Raw genomic sequence first — 18,296 nt, forward strand, 5'->3', positions numbered from 1 at the left:
GTACTCTGACGTCCTTGGGTAGGCGGAGGGAGTCTGGAAGGGCATCTAGGAATCCTTGGGTTGTCCGAGAATTTATAGCCCGGCTTTTGATGATCCTTGGTTGGGGTCTGAGCAGATTATTTCTTGTGATTGCAAACGTAATAAAATGGTGGTCCGATAGTCCAGGATTATGAGGAAAAACATTAAGATTCACAACATTTATTCCAAGGGACAAAAGTAGGTCCTGAGTATGACTGTGGTAGTAAGTAGATCTGGAGACATGTTGGACAAAACCCACTGCCATTTGGAGTGGGTCTGTGGACTTTTCCATGTGAATATTAAAGTCACCAAAAATTAGACTATTTTCTGCCATGACTACACGGTCCGATAGAAATTCAGGAAACTCAGTGATGAACGCTGTATTTGGCCCAGGAGGCCTGAAAACAGTAGTTATAAAAAGTGTTTGAGTAGGCTGCATAGATTACATGACTAGAAGCTCAAAAGACAAAAATGTTTAGTTTTTTTGGTAAATTAAAATTTGCTATCGTTAGCAACACCTCCGCCTTTGCGGGATGCGCGGGGGATATGGTCACGAGTGTAACCAGGAGGTGATTTAACACAGTAAATTCATTAGGCTTAAGCCATGTTTCAGTCAGGCCAATCACATCAAGATTATGATCAGTGATTAGTTAACCTCTAGCGTCGAGCAATCCCGTATCCGGGAGCGTAATCATAGCCTCAAGCTCATTAGCATAACGCAACGTTAACTATTTTTGAAAATCGCAAATGAAATGAAATAAATATATTGGCTCACATGCTTAGCCTTTTGTTAACAACACTGTCATCTCAGATTTTCAAAATATGCTTTTCAACCATAGCTACACAAGCATTTGTGTAAGAGTATTGATAGCTAGCATAGTATTAAGCCTAGCATTCAGCAGGCAACATTTTCACAAAAACAAGAAAAGCATTCAAATAAAATAATTTACCTTTGAAGAACTTTGGATGTTTTCAATGAGGAGACTCTCAGTTAGATAGCAAATGTTCAGTTTTTCCAAAAAGATTATTTGTGTAGGAGAAATCACTCCATTTTGTTCATCACGTTTGGCTAAGAAAAAACCCTGAAAATTCAGTCATTACAACGCCAAACTTTTTTCCAAATTAACTCCATAATATCGACAGAAACATGGCAAACGTTGTTTAGAATCAATCCTCAAGGTGTTTTTCACATGTCTTTTCGATGATAAATCATTCGTGGCAGTTGCCTTTCTCTTCTGAACCAAATGGAAACGTGCATGCAGCTGGAGATTACGCAATAATTTCGACGGAGGACACCAGGCGGACACCTGGTAAAGGTAGTCTCTTATGGTCAATCTTCCAATGATATGCCTACAAATACGTCAAAATGCTGCAGACACCTTGGGGAAACGACAGAAAGTGTAGACTCATTCCTTGCGCATTCACAGCCATATAAGGAGACATTGGAACACAGCGCATTCAAATTCTGGGGCATTTCCTGTATGAAATTTCATCTTGGTTTCGCCTGTAGCATTAGTTCTGGGGCACTCACAGACAATATCTTTGCAGTTTTGGAAACGTCAGAGTGTTTTCTTTCCAAAGCTGTCAATTATATGCATAGTCAAGCATCTTTTCGTGACAAAATATCTTCTTTAAAACGGGAACGTTTTTTTATCCAAAAATTAAAAGAGCGCCCCCTATATCGAAGAAGTTAATTGACTATAACTGCCTTGGAAGTGAGGGATCTAACATTAAGTAGCCCTATTTTGAGATGTGAGGTATAACAATCTCTTTCAATGATGGCAGGAATTGAGGAGGTCTTTATTCCAGTGAGAATGCTAAGGCAAACACCGCCATGTTTAGTTTTTCCCAACCTAGGTCGAGGCACAGACACAGTCTCAATAGGGATAGATGAGCTGGCTACACTGACTGTGCTAGTGGCAGACTCCACTAAGCTGGCAGGCTGGCTAACAGCCTGCTGCCTGGCCTGCACCCTATCTCATTGTGGAGCTAGGGGAGTTAGAGCCCTCTCTATGTTCGTAGATAAGATGAGAGCACCCCTCCAGCTAGGATGGAGTCAGTCACTTCTCAACAGGCCAGGCTTGGTCCTGTTTGTGGGTGAGTCCCAGAAAGAGTGCCAATGATCTACAAATTCAATATTTTGGGAGGGGAAGAAAACAGTTTTCAACCAGCGATTGAGTTGTGAGACTCTGCAGTAGAGCTCATCACTCCCCCTAGCTGGGAGGGGGCCAGAGACAATTACTTGATGCCGACATCTTTCTATCTGATTTACATGCTGAAGCTATGTTGCGCTTGGTGACCTCTGCCTGTTTCATCCTAACATTGTTGGTGCCGACGTGGATAACAATATCCCTATACTCTCTACACTCGCCAGTTTCAGCTTTAGCCAGCACCATCTTCAGATTAGCCTTAACGTCGGTAGCCCTTAAGCTAGCCAGAAGGCTCGGCCTCTGACAGCATTTCCTTCCAGAAGCTATGAGAAAGTTGTCCGTCTGCGGGGACTGTGCGAGGGGATTTATACTACTATGTTTACTTACTGGTGGCACAGACGCTGTTTTATCCTTTCCTACACTTAAATTACCCTTGTCTAACGATTGCGTCGGAAGCTGGGCTGCCATTAGGCGGTCGTTCTCCTCTATATTATGAGTAAAGCAACTGCAATTGGAAGGCCTCATGTTAATGTTACTACTTAGCTTCGGCTGGTGGATGTCCTGACGAACCACGTCCAGATAAAGCATCCAGGGTGAAAAAAAATGTATGAAATAATTTGAGCGAGGGAAAAACTAAAAATATAAATGGTAATAAAAAAATAAAACCGTAAAGTTGGCAGGTAGCAAAGTAAGGTTAGCAACGAACCGCACAGCAGCACGTAAACAAGCTAGAGGGCCGGGGCTAGCAGATGGATTTTCACCACATCCACGACGTAGAGGCCGGTTGAGAGCACATCGGCCGAATTACGTCAGCAGATCGGCAGACCAGTTGTGATGGATCGGCAGCGCTCTGTGTCGACAAAGGGTGCAGGCCAATTAGCAAGAGAGTTGTAGCTGGTGCACTTTGTTTGCTAGCAGGGAGATGGGCCGAGCTCGAGGCTAGCTTGAGGCTATCTGGTGCATGCTTCTGGACAAGGGCGTTAGCCACAATAGCCATTCGGTAGCAGCTAGCTAGCTGTGAAGATCCGGTGTAATGGTCCAGAGCTTGCGGCAAGAATCCAGTGATGTAGTGGGGAAAAAAGCAGTCCGATATGCTCAGGGCTGATATCGAGCTGTGTAGACTGGCAGGTATTATCCGGACTATCCGACCTAAAGCGGCTGGTGTCCGAGCTAAAGGTAAAGACCTCTAGCAGTGGCTAAAAAATAGCAGATCCGTACCACATTGGGTGAGGCGGGTTGCAGGAAGATATATTTAATTCGAAAATGGAAATAAGAGATTGAAATATAATGAAATACGTACAATAAAAATGAAAAAGACTAAAAATGTACATGCGACAAAAACAAATATTTCTTACTGCTGCGCCATCATGGAATCTAGATGTCTTGTGATAGATTACATAAAATCCTTGAAAGATACCAAAATTCTGGTAGTTCACTAGTAAACTTGAAAGTTTCCAGTAATATACCCTCCCTTTGCAACCCTAGTTCTCATTATATTGTGCCTCTCTGAACTGTGGGCCACTGTGTCTTGAGTTTCAGTGAACATGACAGAACGTTCTGGTACATGCAAGTGCACCCAGCATGAGGGATACATTTTTTGGAGGGACAGAATCATGAAATGTTCAACATCTCCAGACCACTTTTTTTTAGGAAACAATATCTGCACAATGATGTTGAGGAAAAGAGGTAAGACTGAGTTTGAGGCAAGAGCGGACTTGGATGAAAATTAAGCCCTAGCATTTCAGCCCACATCCCGAGCAAGTTGTCATTTATTAATGTCTAGAAAATGACCAATGGCTCATAAATACCTTATGAAAGTCAATTTACTTATATTGCCTTCGTTATATTTAGGAACTGGCAGTCTCTCTCCCTCTCTCTCTGTTTTCTTTTATTGAATTCAATATAAAACCTTCTGTTTGTCAAAGTTTATGTGGATTAGTTTATGTGGATTAGTTTATGTACCCATTTCCAGTGTTGTAGGCCATCATTGTAAATAAGAAGTTTTTCTTAACTGACTTGCCTAGTTAAATTAAATACATTTTTTATTTTGCTTCGTTTGACAGTGTCAAATGCGTATGTATATATTTCATCCAAGAAGTGATGGGCCCAACAGCAGTTTAAATAAGCAGGACTGTTCAGCCTTCAGTGCAGTAAAAACCATTACAGATGTTTACCTTGTCAGCCTCGGGGATTTGATCTTGCAACTTTTCGGTTACTAGTCCAACTCTCTAACCACAAGGCTACTCCATCGGCCACTCTGTGGTAAAACCAGACACCAGAGTCACTTGTTACTACAGCTCATAAACTCACTCGCTAGGCTGAAGTGAATAAATATTGATAAAGAAATTAAAATACACAGACAGTCCCCGAATTGACCTTTATTGTAGTACATGATGACTTGTGTTCAGTTAAAAGCACTGTATAAATGTCTAGATGGCTATTTCCTTATCTATGTGTTATAGAAGCCAATTTAACGACTTGTTAGGCTATGTTGTGTCATGACTGTCCTGTGAGGATCACAAGGGGTCAGATCAGCTTGGCAATGGCTGAGGGTAGCTGTGCCACTAGAGATTCCTATTTTTTTATACATTTTCAAACATTTCTAAAAACCTGTTTTCACTTTGCAATTATGGGGTATTGTGTGTAGATTGATGAGGATAAAAATATATTTAATCAATTTTGGAATAAGGCTGTAACGTAACATAATGTGGAAAAAGTGAATGGGCTGAATAATTTCGGAATGCACTGTATATTTTAAAAATACATATATATTGACCAGACTGTCCTAATAAAAGATGGTCCAGTCCTTCTGGCATTCGTCAGAATTGCCAGACAGCCAATCCGCCCATGGTTGGAGGAAAAGGTGGCAAGGTGCGTGACATTGACGCAAATGCAAGCCGAATCGTCTTGTAATGCCTAGGCTCTAAATTGGAAAAATTGACCTTGCATGGAGAGGTGACACAAGCCCTCTATCTGAGACATTGCAGAGGCTAAGTGGAGTCTTCTGAGCAGGCTGCAGCGGAGCCTGGAGGCCAAGCAAATATTTCATGAGTAATTTAATATCTGGAACATGAGCGCAGCACACTCAGGATACTGGTCTGGAAACAGACAGTGATCTGGGAGGCAGGCGAGGGCGCGGAGGAGACGGTTAGTACAACACTCCGGCCCTGCTGGGGGCACAGTACACCCTCCACTTCGCTGATTCAAGGGTCACGCTCAATCTGGCCATCCCTGATGTGCCCTGAACTGAAACAGTGTGTCGGCTTTGGAGGCTGAGGGCCCATGCACGCAACTACTGTACCACCTGTATCAGAGGAACACTTTATATGGGGCATGTGAATGATGAGATGACTACTGTATCACAGTGTTAGCTACCTGGATACATTACTAATGTACCATATTGTAAATGTATAGTAGCAGAAAGTGTTTTTAAGATAATTAACCAATATACTGAAACTAGACTGATCAAAACGTTTATATCATTAGGATGTACAGTAATGTACAAAACATGCATTATTTCAACTATGATCAGTAAAAGAGATGGAGACCCAAACACTGTAAAAAAAAGAGGAATAAATCCAAAATTGAGACTTAAATGCAAAATGAAAGATGTTTTATTTGGACATCATAGTGCCCAAATTAAACATTTATTGTGTTTTTATTTAAGCCTCAGTTTTGGATTTATTCCTCTTTTTTGACAGTTTTGGGGTCTCCATCTCTTTCAGTATTCTCCTTTTGATACCTACGCATCTGGAACTGACACTATTTTGTAAAAGCACAGACGGCTTCCTATCATAAATATGATTACTGCACATATTTGCGTGTTGACTACATTTTCTGGGTAATGCCAAGGCAACGAATGAATTACTTCTGAGAGAGTGGCTCTTCACAAACTGTGGTCATTGTTCCTGTGGCTAATGGGGCATTGAAAAGTCTGAGGTTGAGGAGAGTCCGACTACACTGATTAGATTCGAGGGTTCTCAGACCTAGAGCAGCATCTGTTACAGCTCGTACACACCAGCTCCTGAATGTTTTAGCAAGCCCCTGGGACACCACACCAGGGCAACCTCACACCCTGTGAGAGATAGCACTGTTTGGTAACTAGCAAGTCGAGTGGGAATTCAACTGCATATAACAATATATGACACTGCAATAAAAGGGTATAACATTTAGATTAGGGTAGTAGGGGTGAGCCTCTATGAAGAATGCGGTGCTGACCTGTTGCACCCTCTACAACCACTGTGATTATTATTATTTGACCCTGCTGGTCATCTATGAACATTTGAACATCTTGGCCATGTTCTGTTATAATCTCCACCCAGCACAGCCAGAAGAGGACTGGCCACTCCTCACAGCCTGGTTCCTCTCTAGGTTTCTTCCTAGGTTCTGGCCTTTCTTGGGAGTTTTTCCTAGCCACCGTGCTTCTACACCTGCATTGCTTGCAGTTTGGGGTTTTAGGCTGGGTTTCTGTACAGGACTTTGAGATATCAGCTGATGTAAGAAGGGCTTTATAAATACATTTGATTGACTGATTGATTACTGTAGGCTGAATTTGTGGGTGATTTCCATTTTGGAGTTACTTTTAGTGTTTTTACGTACAAGCATATTAGACCAAATGTACAAATGAGTGAATTTTGTGAGCTTATAACTGTCTCCCTGAATGTATGTCAAACATATTAATTTGTCCCTTGGTGGTTACCAGTTATCTTAGCTACTGTATATGCAAATTGCAAACGTGACAAAATCCACACGGAAGTTATGATGTGAAAGTGAATTTCTATTCTATTATGTGGATCACTTTCATGGAACAAGCCCTAGGTTACCCAGCTACAGCAAACATTTCCCTGGGTTAGATTTCCTTTTCCCCCATAGACCACCACTGAACCAGTGACTCTCTGGGAATGATGTCTTTCTTTCTCAACAGGATGATGCAGTGAAGCTGCTGACAGTAAAATCGATGGCTGTCATCTCCAGTGCCATCAGGGGCCTTGATGACTGAATATGGTGGGAAGAGCCATAGACGATGTGACACGTGTTTGTGGAGGCAGGAGAGCATTATTGAGAACGACGGAGGTGAGAAGAGAAAGTGTGAGAGCATTCACAGGACCTGGCACCTATTCTATGGATATTTTCTGATGATATTAATTTTACTATAGAAGACCTCTTAAGAACTGAGATGCATGAACTAAAAGATTGTTAATAGCTGGATGCCATCTTGATGGCTCGCTGAATGACATAATGATCCAGCGTTTTCTGTAAATGGCAGTACCTGGTTTGGTGATGTAAACATAGTAGTTAGTAGAACAGGATGCTAAAAACAAGACAAAAGCAAGATTAAATGCCAGGATGTAAAAAAAAAACTTTAATATGTTTAATAGTGCCAAAGATACAGTAGATTGTTGTAAAAAATGTTTTATGTAATATTGGGGGAAATTATAAAAAGAGAGAAAAAAGAAGTGCATGTATATTGTCCTCTTGTGCTCATAATTGGAATGTTAAGCTTCTTTAAAAAAAGCTTCTTCATGGAATTGGATTAAAATGAGTTCATATTGAATAACATATTAATTTTGGTTAATAGTTTTTTCATCACTAGTTAGGCCTCTGGAGAGAAGCTTGAGACACAGCATAATAGCAAATCACCATATTTGGGAAAAGCCAGCTTTTCAATGACCCATTTAAATGTTCCAATAAATTACTTTTCATTGACGTGCCCACAAGAGATAAATATAATGTGTTAGCTTAAAGGCTTGGGTACATTCACATGAAGACAAATAGGAGAAAGGAAATACTCTATTTTACTTAATTTGAACACTAAGCCTTGAAAACAGCCTTTTAACAGTGTCAATCGTAATCTTTTATAATTCTGTTTTGCAGATTTTCCACCCAAAATGGACTCTGTTTTCTCAGATAGTGGGACTATTTTAGGATGAACTTTACACCTGCATTTAGTTGTTTTTCTTTTTGTGTGTAGGAAAAGGGGAAGTCTAAAAGTGTCTTTAATCTGCTCTAACCAGAGTGGTAATGATCAGTCCTGGTGAGAGCTGGTATGCTGCTGTGAGGTGTTTGTGCCTCCCTGGCTCTGATGCTGGCCACAAGCCAGACTGGATCAGGGGTGTGAGACAGAGGTCAGGGGGAGTTGGCCCTCTGAACTGGCAGATATTAGTCAGGGCAGAGCAGAGCGCACCAATCTTCCCATCCCCCGGAGGCATCACACTGCTGCCTGTTAAATCTGTGTCAGAGAGGCAGCCCGAGCAACACACAGGCCCTCTCCTCTGGAGTCCCAAACTGTTAGGTGAGTCAGACCACTGGCCCAGTCAGTAGGCACAATCAATGGGCCAACAACAGTTATAAAGAGTGTAATTAACAATAGACTGAGACCAATAGAGGAAACATGTGTTGAATAGTTATTGGAGTTTCATATTGTGATTTATCATCATAATATTGAAAAACATAAAAACCTTGTTTAAACTCTCCCCTATGGGTATTGGGTATCTCACTAGCTAACACTTTTTCCATGAGCTGCTTTTAATAACAATATATATATACTTAACAGGCAAAATATTATGTCTAACTTATTGTTTATAGATTTTTTTATGGAACTTTTCCTTCAAATATGATGTTATTGTATTCTACTATCGAGTAGAATGGCATCAATTCAGGTTTTGGCCACCGTTGCTTTCCTTAATTACAGTACATAGCGAAATCATTTGCCACTATTGATACTGATATGTTTTATTATCTTTAACTTGTGAGTATATTCATATATCCAGCCTCAAGCAAAGTAATATGGTAACGACAAAAGATCCTGTGCGGCCTATGGAAAAAAAAAACATTCTTCTTTTGTGTTATTGACTTAATCGACAAGCAAGAGTGCCATGGCAAAGAACCATGAATTGTATGCATGTCAAAAACAGAATTTGATTTGGAAACCTGAAGTATTAAACAGATAGGTGGGCAAACAAGCTTGAACCATTTTATTTATTTATTTATTTTTATTTCACCTTTATTTAACCAGGTAGGCAAGTTGAGAACAAGTTCTCATTTACAATTGCGACCTGGCCAAGATAAAGCAAAGCAGTTCGACACATACAACGACACAGAGTTACACATGGAGTAAAACAAACATACAGTCAATAATACAGTAGAAACAAGTCTATATACGATGTGAGCAAATGAGGTGAGATAAGGTAGGTAAAGGCAAAAAAGGCCATGGTGGCAAAGTAAATACAATATAGAAAGTAAAAAACTGGAATGGTAAATTAGCAGTGGAAGAATGTGCAAAGTAGAAATAAAAATAATGGGGTGCAAAGGAGCAAAAATAAATAAATAAATAAAATAAAATAAATACAGTAGGGAAAGAGGTAGTTGTTTGGGCTAAAATATAGGTGGGCTATGTACAGGTGCAGTAATCTGTGAGCTGCTCTGACAGCTGGTGCTTAAAGCTAGTGAGGGAGATAAGTGTTTCCAGTTTCAGAGATTTTTGTAGTTCGTTCCAGTCATTGGCAGCAGAGAACTGGAAGGAGAGGCGGCCAAAGAAAGAATTTGTTTTGGGGGTGACCAGAGAGATATACCTGCTGGAGCGCGTGCTACAGGTGGATGATGCCATGGTGACCAGCGAGATGAGATAAGCGGGGACTTTACCTAGCAGGGTCTTGTAGATGACATGGAGCCAGTGGGTTTGGTGACGAGTATGAAGCGAGGGCCAGCCAACGAGAGTGTACAGGTCGCAATGGTGGGTAGTTTATGGGGCTTTGGTGAAAAAACGGATGGCACTGTGATAGACTGCATCCAATTAGTTGAGTAGGGAATTGGAGGCTATTTTGTAAATGACATCGCCGAAGTCGAGGATTGGTAGGATGGTCAGTTTTACAAGGGTATGTTTGGCAGCATGAGTGAAGGATGCTTTGATGTGAAATAGGAAGCCAATTCTAGATTTAACTTTGGATTGGAGATGTTTGATGTGAGTCTGGAAGGAGAGTTTACAGTCTAACCAGACACCTAGGTATTTGTAGTTGTCCACGTATTCTAAGTCAGAGCCGTCCAGAGTAGTGATGTTGGACAGGCGGGCAGGTGCAGGCAGCAATCGTTTGAAGAGCATGAATTTAGTTTTACTTGTATTTAAAAGCAATTGGAGGCCACTGAAGGAGAGTTGTATGGCATTGAAGCTTGCCTGGAGGGTTATTAAGACAGTGTCCAAAGCATAAAGGAGAACTGGCAACAGATGGAATTTCCTTTTTTTTGCATGTCCCACAAATAGCACGTCGACCCCACAATAAGGACGGTGGACCGGGGCACATGGAGAGGTTGACAGGCCTTAGATGACCTACATAGACCACAATGTAATATCAGCTCCTACAGAGGAAGCTGTGTCCAGATGCCCCTCTCTATACTCTGGGGTGGGAATAGGTCAGAGGTCAGGCGAAACAAATGAAAAGGAGGCATAGGAAATTAACAACGGGCCTCATAGGAGAACAAAAATATCCCCTGCCTGTTTACTCCATAGACTTTTTGTGCTGTTTCATTAACTGTGGCCACACAGACACAGCAGGCAACAATCCGGCATGCAAAACAACATGTTAGCGATGGGGGAGGAAGGAGGGGGCTGACATGGGTGATAACGCCAGAGCAGAATGTTCCATCATTTAGTACAGTAGATCGTCACTGGACTGACTGAGCCTCAAAAAGCCTCATTAGAGAATAATTTGTATATGCTCAGTACCAACTGATATTAAAACAGCTTAGATTAATGTACTAGATTATGTGTGTGAAATGTTCATAGGAAAATTGTATCATCAATATATTGTGGGACATTCAAACTGAAAAGTGTAGGACTTGAGGGCTATAGATTTTCTTATAAACTGTCCTGCATGAATTGTGAGGTCACACAAATGTTTTTCATTAAAAGGAACCTTCCTCGTGTCAGAATTCTAACTCTAATTATTGTCTACATCGCTATAAACATTTCCTGGATTGACATGCATATCCTTTGAATTATCGCAGTACTACTTTATATGTACCATGTGAGGGTTCTGGCCCCAGTTAATTTCTAGCTCCCCTCTCTAATAATCCTGGCTTGTTAAGATATTGGCGTGCAGCACAAGAGTATGTTGCCCTTTGTGGATCTTTGCAAAATGAGATACTACATCCTGACTTCCCCGGAGCATCTGTCTTGATTGCACATTTTCTATCTGGGATGGAAAATCCTATGGGGTTTATGTGGGTGGCAACGGTTGGCACTACTGTGAAGACCTTGCAAGCAAATGTCAAATCAAACAATTGGAAGACGGCCGAGGGGCAAACACAAAGTACCAGCTCTGTTTTTGTTAAACTTCGGTCCTCCTTTCAACACAGTGGCAGGCCATGCATTTTTCTTGACTGGCACAGAGACTACACAGGGTTCATTTCGTGAGGGTTGAGCTTGCCCACATTCTATTCCGATGTCCAAATATTGATGTGAAGCTCAGGCATCATTCTGCTCATGGGTTTATAGTATTGGAGCTTAACTTCAATACAGGTTGTACACAAGGACGAAGAGAATAATATGTATATTTCAGACTCCACTTACTGCTTGCATGTCAGAAGGTGAACCATATATGTTGTATCCCAATATTCTCCTTTCTCCCATTGTGTGCACCTTTTGACTTCCCTTCATTGATTTGAAATGATTGAAATTACTGGTTTATGAAAGCTCCCTCTAGCCCATGCCTACACCAATCCAATGCTTTTACATTTTGGGGGAGAAGTGAACAAGTTCTTTTTCTTTAGGAAGAAAGGAGAGATTATTGGGACCTAGACATAGTGATTGAGATGCTCCCAAATAGCGCAGCGGTCTAAGTCACTGTATCTCAGTGCTAGAGGTGTCACTACAGACCCTGGTTGGATTCCAGGCTGTATCACAACCAGCCGTGATTGGGAGTCCCATAGGGTGGTGCACAGCATCGTCAGGGTTAGGGTTTGGCCCGGGGTAGCCCGTCATTGTAAATAACAATTTGTTTTTAACTGACTTGCCTAGTTAATAATAAAAAATAAAAAACATTTAGTCCAGAAGTCATGGAGCATAGCTTGTTCATGAGGAGCATGACGGCCACCTGGTGGCCACCAAAGTGGCTCCATTGAAATAGCTGAATTATAGACATGCTCTCAACAAGTGAATGCAGACATGACTGTCTATCCAGAGCCATCTAAATTGAAGGTTCTGGTTCTTTCTATTACACTTTAGCCATATCATGGAATATATGCATTTACAAACATGCTTCTGTAAACTACTCTATAATAATATACTGTACAAATATTGAGGGTGCAATATCACAAGTAGGGTTGTCACCTCAAGCACAGAAAAATAAGGAACACATACAGTGCCTTCAGAAAGTATTCACACCCCTTGACTTTTCCACATTTTATTGTGTTACAGCCTGAATTTGAAATGTATTAAATTGAGATGTTTTATCATTGGTCTACATACAATACCCGATAATGTCAAAGTGGAATTATGCTTTTCTAAATTTTTAAAAAGTCATTTGAAAAGCTGGAATGTCTTCAGTCAGTAAGCATTCAATCGCTGTTTTATGGCAAACCTAAATAAGTTCAGGAGTAAAAATGTGCTTAACAAGTCGCATAAAAAATTGCATGGACTGTGTGCAATAATAGTGTTTAGCATGATTTTTGAATGACTACCTCATCTCTGTACCCCACACTGTCACGTCCTGACCTTAGGCAGCCTGTTTTCCCACTATGGATGGTGGGTAGTTGTTGTCTTTGTATTCGTTACCAGACGGAACTGTTTCGGTTGTTATTTTTGTTTACTTTATATTGTAGTTTTCAGTTCAGTTGAATAAAATGACGAACACTTACCACGCTGCGCATTGGTCCGATAATTCCTACTCCTCGTCAGAAGAGGAGGAGAACCGTTACAGAACTAACAACCAAAACCCATGTGGGCAAGAGCAACCTTCGTATGGTTCTCAATCAGAGACAACGACAGACAGCTGTCCCTGATACAGAACTACCCACCAAAAAAGGACCAAGCAGCGTGGTAACATGGAGCAGAGGGTTCTGGACTCCTGGACTTGGGAAGAGATACTGGAAGGCAAGGGACCCTGGGCACAGGCTGGGGAATATCGCCGCCCCAAGGAAGATCTGGAGGCAGTGAAAGCTGAGCGGCGGCGGTAGGAGGTAAGGCAGCGCAACAGGCACGAGAGGCAGCCCCCCCAAAAAATGTTTGGGGGGCACAAGGGGAGATTGGCGGAGTCAGGCGATAGACCTGTGCTTACCGGAAGAAGCGCAGTACTGGTCAGGCACTGTGTTATGCAGTCAAGCGCACAGTGTCGCCAGTACGCCCATAGCCCGGTGTGCTATAGGCCAGCCCCCAGTAAGTGCCATGCGAGAGTGGGCATCCAGCCAGGGCGTATTGTGCCGGCCCAGCGTGTTTGGTCTCTGGTGTGCCGTTTCGGCCCAGGGTATCCTGTGCCGGCACTGCATGCTGTGTCTCCAGGGCGCTGGGAGGGTGCAGTGTGTCCTATGCCTTCTTCAAAAAACAAGGACATGTCAAAGTGATCTCAAACTTTTGAACGGTAGTGTAATTCTGCAAGACTGATATTTTGACTCTCCCCCCTCACCTGACTGATATGTTCTCACTCTCAGTTGTTAATATCATTGTGGCAGTGCGTGTGAGAGAGAAAAAGCACTGTGCAGCACCATCATTACTTGCCTCAACAGGTCAGCTAAAGTCAGCTAAAGTAAAAAGTGTATGAATGTGAATAAACTTTGATATGTTAGAATGAACCTGAATAACTATAAGCTTTCTCCTGGCTAGTAGCTAGTTAGTTTTACATTTACAGTTCAGTCATTTTTAGCTGTGTTATGTTTTATCTGGCTAGCTAATGCTGGGTAATTCTGTGAAAACTGATAGTGAATGTTTTAAAGTCAGGAATGCTTGCGAGCTACAAAGTTACTTGCACAATCACTGTCTTAGTCTTCATCGTAGGGTCAGCAAGTTAGCAATGGACGTGTCACCAGTCAAGAAGAGAAAAAAGAGGACATACAGTTATTTGTTCTACTAAAAAATAAGTAAGTAAGATTCCTACAACTGCCTGCACACCACCCCTGGCTAACTAGCCCGCAAATGTGAGTGATTTCAGCTTAGATTTCCTTAACTTCATCACAGTGATTACGGGTCATGAAAGTTTGTCCCATGTGTCAAGACTTTGTTTGGTGCTATCATCATGATTATGGCAGGAGAGTGACAGCCATTAACAGACAGACAGGCAGAGGGAAAGAGAGAACCAATAAGTAAGATATTGAGAAGTGCCTCTCCAAGCCCATAGAACTCATAGACTGATGATCTGTCATAGTGTGAAACCATCAGAATTAATATATATGATCTCGGATGAAATGATAACATCTTAAATCTAGAGGGTGTATTGCATGTGTTCACTTTATGCAGGAGCGAGGCAGCCATGATGTTGGTGGGGAGTCTGGTTAGAGCCTGGTACACCCCACCTTATGTCAAGTGAGTTATATCCTCAGGAATGCCTGCATAGGCCAAGTACTTTTTAATTTGAACCTTTTCAGTGTCGACAGTCTGTTAGTACATGTTTTGTAAATATTAAAGTGACAATGCAGCTGTTTTTTTTATCTCATTCTCAAATTATTTCAGGGTAACAATTAAGTACCTTACTGTGATTGTTTTCAATTAAAATGCTCAAAAAGAAGCAAAAATAGCTTCTTAGCAAAATGCAATTTTACTAGGACTGTCTGGGAGTGGTCTGAGAAAGGGACCTAATTGGAGGAGCCTAATTGAAGGGATGTGTAAACTGAAAATGAACTGTTATTGGCAGAGAGGAGGGCAAACTCTCTTTGTTATTAGACTACTAACTTAGAAGAAGAGAAAAAAATGTATCTGGTCCAAAAAACCCACCCAGCCAAACAAGCTGAAATTTCAGGTATTCTTTTCAAACAGCTCTTACACTAAAAGTGCATTGTCATAATTTCACAGTATTAGTCCAACCTCATAGTGTGGAAATATATATAACACACAGGAAAATGATGTTGTTGACTGTACTTGCCCTTTGAATTTTGTAGTCCGGGAACAAGATGGACAAGTCTGCCAAAAGTCGAGTTCGCTGTAAGGATGTCGTTCGTGGCCTATCCTCCATATGGGGCAATGGGCCCAATTATTTTTGTATCACCAGTTATTTTGTACCTTGAACTTTGCCTCCTGCTGCAACGTGCCCATGAGACACATTGTGGTTTTCACAAAGAGACCAGGTAAATAAAGGTACACCATTTGAATTTTCTGTGGATCTTATGGTATGCCATATAGATTGTGCTCTATATTGGGAGTTACAAATCTCAGATAAAACATTGTCCGGGAATTTTCCTTCATTCAGCTCCAGTGACATACAAACTGTTTCATTTGAATTTCTAGTTGCCTGGATCACTTATTGCATAATTTGAAGTCGAATTACATAAAAATCTGATCCTTGCTCAACTGTCTTGCTGCAGTAGGCTATAATTTTTCATCCATTTGGGGGCAGTATATCCCAATTTAATCGCATCTCCTTTTGCATTAATTTTCAACAACACCCTTCAGTGACCCAATCATGTCTAGTTTGGTAAGCCAGCAGTGAAAACTGACTCGCGAGGCTATATAAGACCATCTCATTGACATTCATTCATACAATATGTCTCTAGACGATATTTCCCTGAATAACATCCAAATATTTGGTTTAAAAAAATTGACATTGCACCCATGAGTAGCATGACCGAAGTGATTCATGTCCCAATAGAAAACTGGGCATAGGCTGTGAGGAGGCCCTCTGCAACACATTTCCAGGAAAATCTGTTCCAAGCATCTATTCCATTTTCAATTGGAAATTGGATGGTGGTAGGCCTACACCTTGAGATTGCCAACTTAATTTTATAAACAAACTGCAAGATTTAGGGTGCTGGCAAGTGAAGGATTTTTCCACCATTTGTGAAATACATAGTCCAGTGTTTTGCAATCAAAATAAATGTGGGCTTTTGCACATAATGTCTGCCTGCAGAAATGTTACCTTTGTTTAACTAGGCAAGTCAGCTAAGAACAAGTTCTTACTTATAATGACAGCCTAGGAACAAGTCAGCCTGAGCAAGGCAGTAACACCAAAGTTACAAAATGATGTGGACACCCCTTCAAATTAGTGGATTCAGCTATTTAACATGGCACTGTCATAGGATGCCACCTTTCTAACAAGACAGTTCGTTAAATTTCTGCCTAGGAGCAACAATGGCTCAGCCATGAGGTGGTAGGCCACACAAGCTCACAGAACGGGACCGCTGATTGCTGAAGAGCGTAGCTCATAAAAATCGTCTGTCCTCAGTTGCAAAGCTCACTACTGAGTTCCAAACTGCCTCTAGAAGCAACGATAGCACAGGAACTGTTAGTCTGAAGCTTCATGAAATGGGTTTCCATGGCAAAGCAGCCGCACGCACACAAGCCTAAGAGCAGTGGAAACACGTTCTCTGAAGTGATGAATCACCAGCTGACAGTCCTACGGACGAATCTGGATTTGGTGGATGCCAGGAGAACGCCACCTGCCCCAATGCATAGTGCCAACTGTAAAGTTTGGTAGAGGAGGAATAATGATCTGGGGCTGCTTTTCATGGTTTGGGCTAGGCTCCTTAGTTCCAGTAAAGGGAAATCTTAATGCTGCAGCATACAATGACATTCTAGACAATTCTGTGCTTCCAACGTTGTGGCAACAGTTTGGGGAAGACCTTTTCCTATTTCAGCATGACAATGCCCCCATGCAAAAAGTGAGGTCCATACAGAAAGGATTTGTTGAGATCAGTGTGGAAGAACTTGACTGGCCTGCACAGAGCCCTTACCTCAACCCCATCGAAAACTTTTGGGATGAATTGGAACGCCGACTGTGAGCCAGGCCTAGTCGCCCAACATCAGTGCCTGACCTCACTAATGCTCTTGTGGCTGAATGGAAGCTGCAGCAATGTTCCAGCATCTAGTGGAAAGCCTTCCCAGAAGAATGGAAACTTCAGCAATGTTCCAGCATCTAGTGGAAAGCCTTCCCAGAAGAATGGAGACTTCAGCAATGTTCGAGCATCTAGTGGAAAGCCTTCCCAGAAGAATGGAAGCTGTTATAGCAGCAAAGGGGAGACCAACTCCATATTAATGCCCATGATTATGGAATGAGATGTTCAACGAGCAGGTGTCCACATACTTTTGGTCATGTAGTGTATGTGTCCCACAAATCTCATTCAACATGCAATCATTAAAAAGATCAGACTTTCTTATATCACCAGACATATGAATAAAAGTGTCACTGTATCCTTGGATTAGTATGAAATAATCCCACTCCTTTTCCACCAGACATCAAGCCACGTGTGACATGTTACAGGAAAGACTAGAACCTGTCCTCAATGGCAAGAGGGTTTTCATTTGATTTCAGAGTGTAAACATAATTTAAAAGAGATGTGCAATAAGTCAGAGGTTGTCATGGGAAGAGTTTCTGATTTCAGAACATGCAGTTCCATGTTTGTTCTGATGTGTTGCCTGTTATCTGACATCATCACCACTAATTAACATGCATCTGACCTGCAAACAGATGCCTCTATTTTTCTTATCCAACTGAAAATCGTAGCAACAGGGATAAATAAGTCAGACCTTGCATATAACCAAAAAAGAAACATAATCGGTCTGTTCTAGTTTCTGAATGGCATGAGTAGCTACTGTGTGCTTGTTTGTTGTGAATAACACTAATCCAGTCCACATACATTTGAGTCAAGGAGAATACTGCTTTTTACATATTCAGTCTTGCTTAAATCACAGGTCTAATCAATGGGGGAAATTATCATATCCTTTTTTCCTATCAACAGATTACATTACAGTGACACAGTAACACCTGTAACTCACTGGATTCAATGACCGTACAATCTTCCCTAATGACTGGCATGAACTCTCCAGGTACTGTAACATCATATCCATCCCTTTTAGTTGCCCAGAGTGGCCCTTTATTGGGTGGACTTTTAATCCATTGCAAAACTCACACTTAGAAACATATTTTCTTATTGACACAGACAGACACATACCAACACACCAAGAAACCCACAACACATACAGCACACAATCAC

This window comes from Oncorhynchus masou, chromosome 5 (genome assembly GCF_036934945.1).
Source record: "Oncorhynchus masou masou isolate Uvic2021 chromosome 5, UVic_Omas_1.1, whole genome shotgun sequence".
NCBI lineage: Eukaryota > Metazoa > Chordata > Actinopteri > Salmoniformes > Salmonidae > Oncorhynchus > Oncorhynchus masou.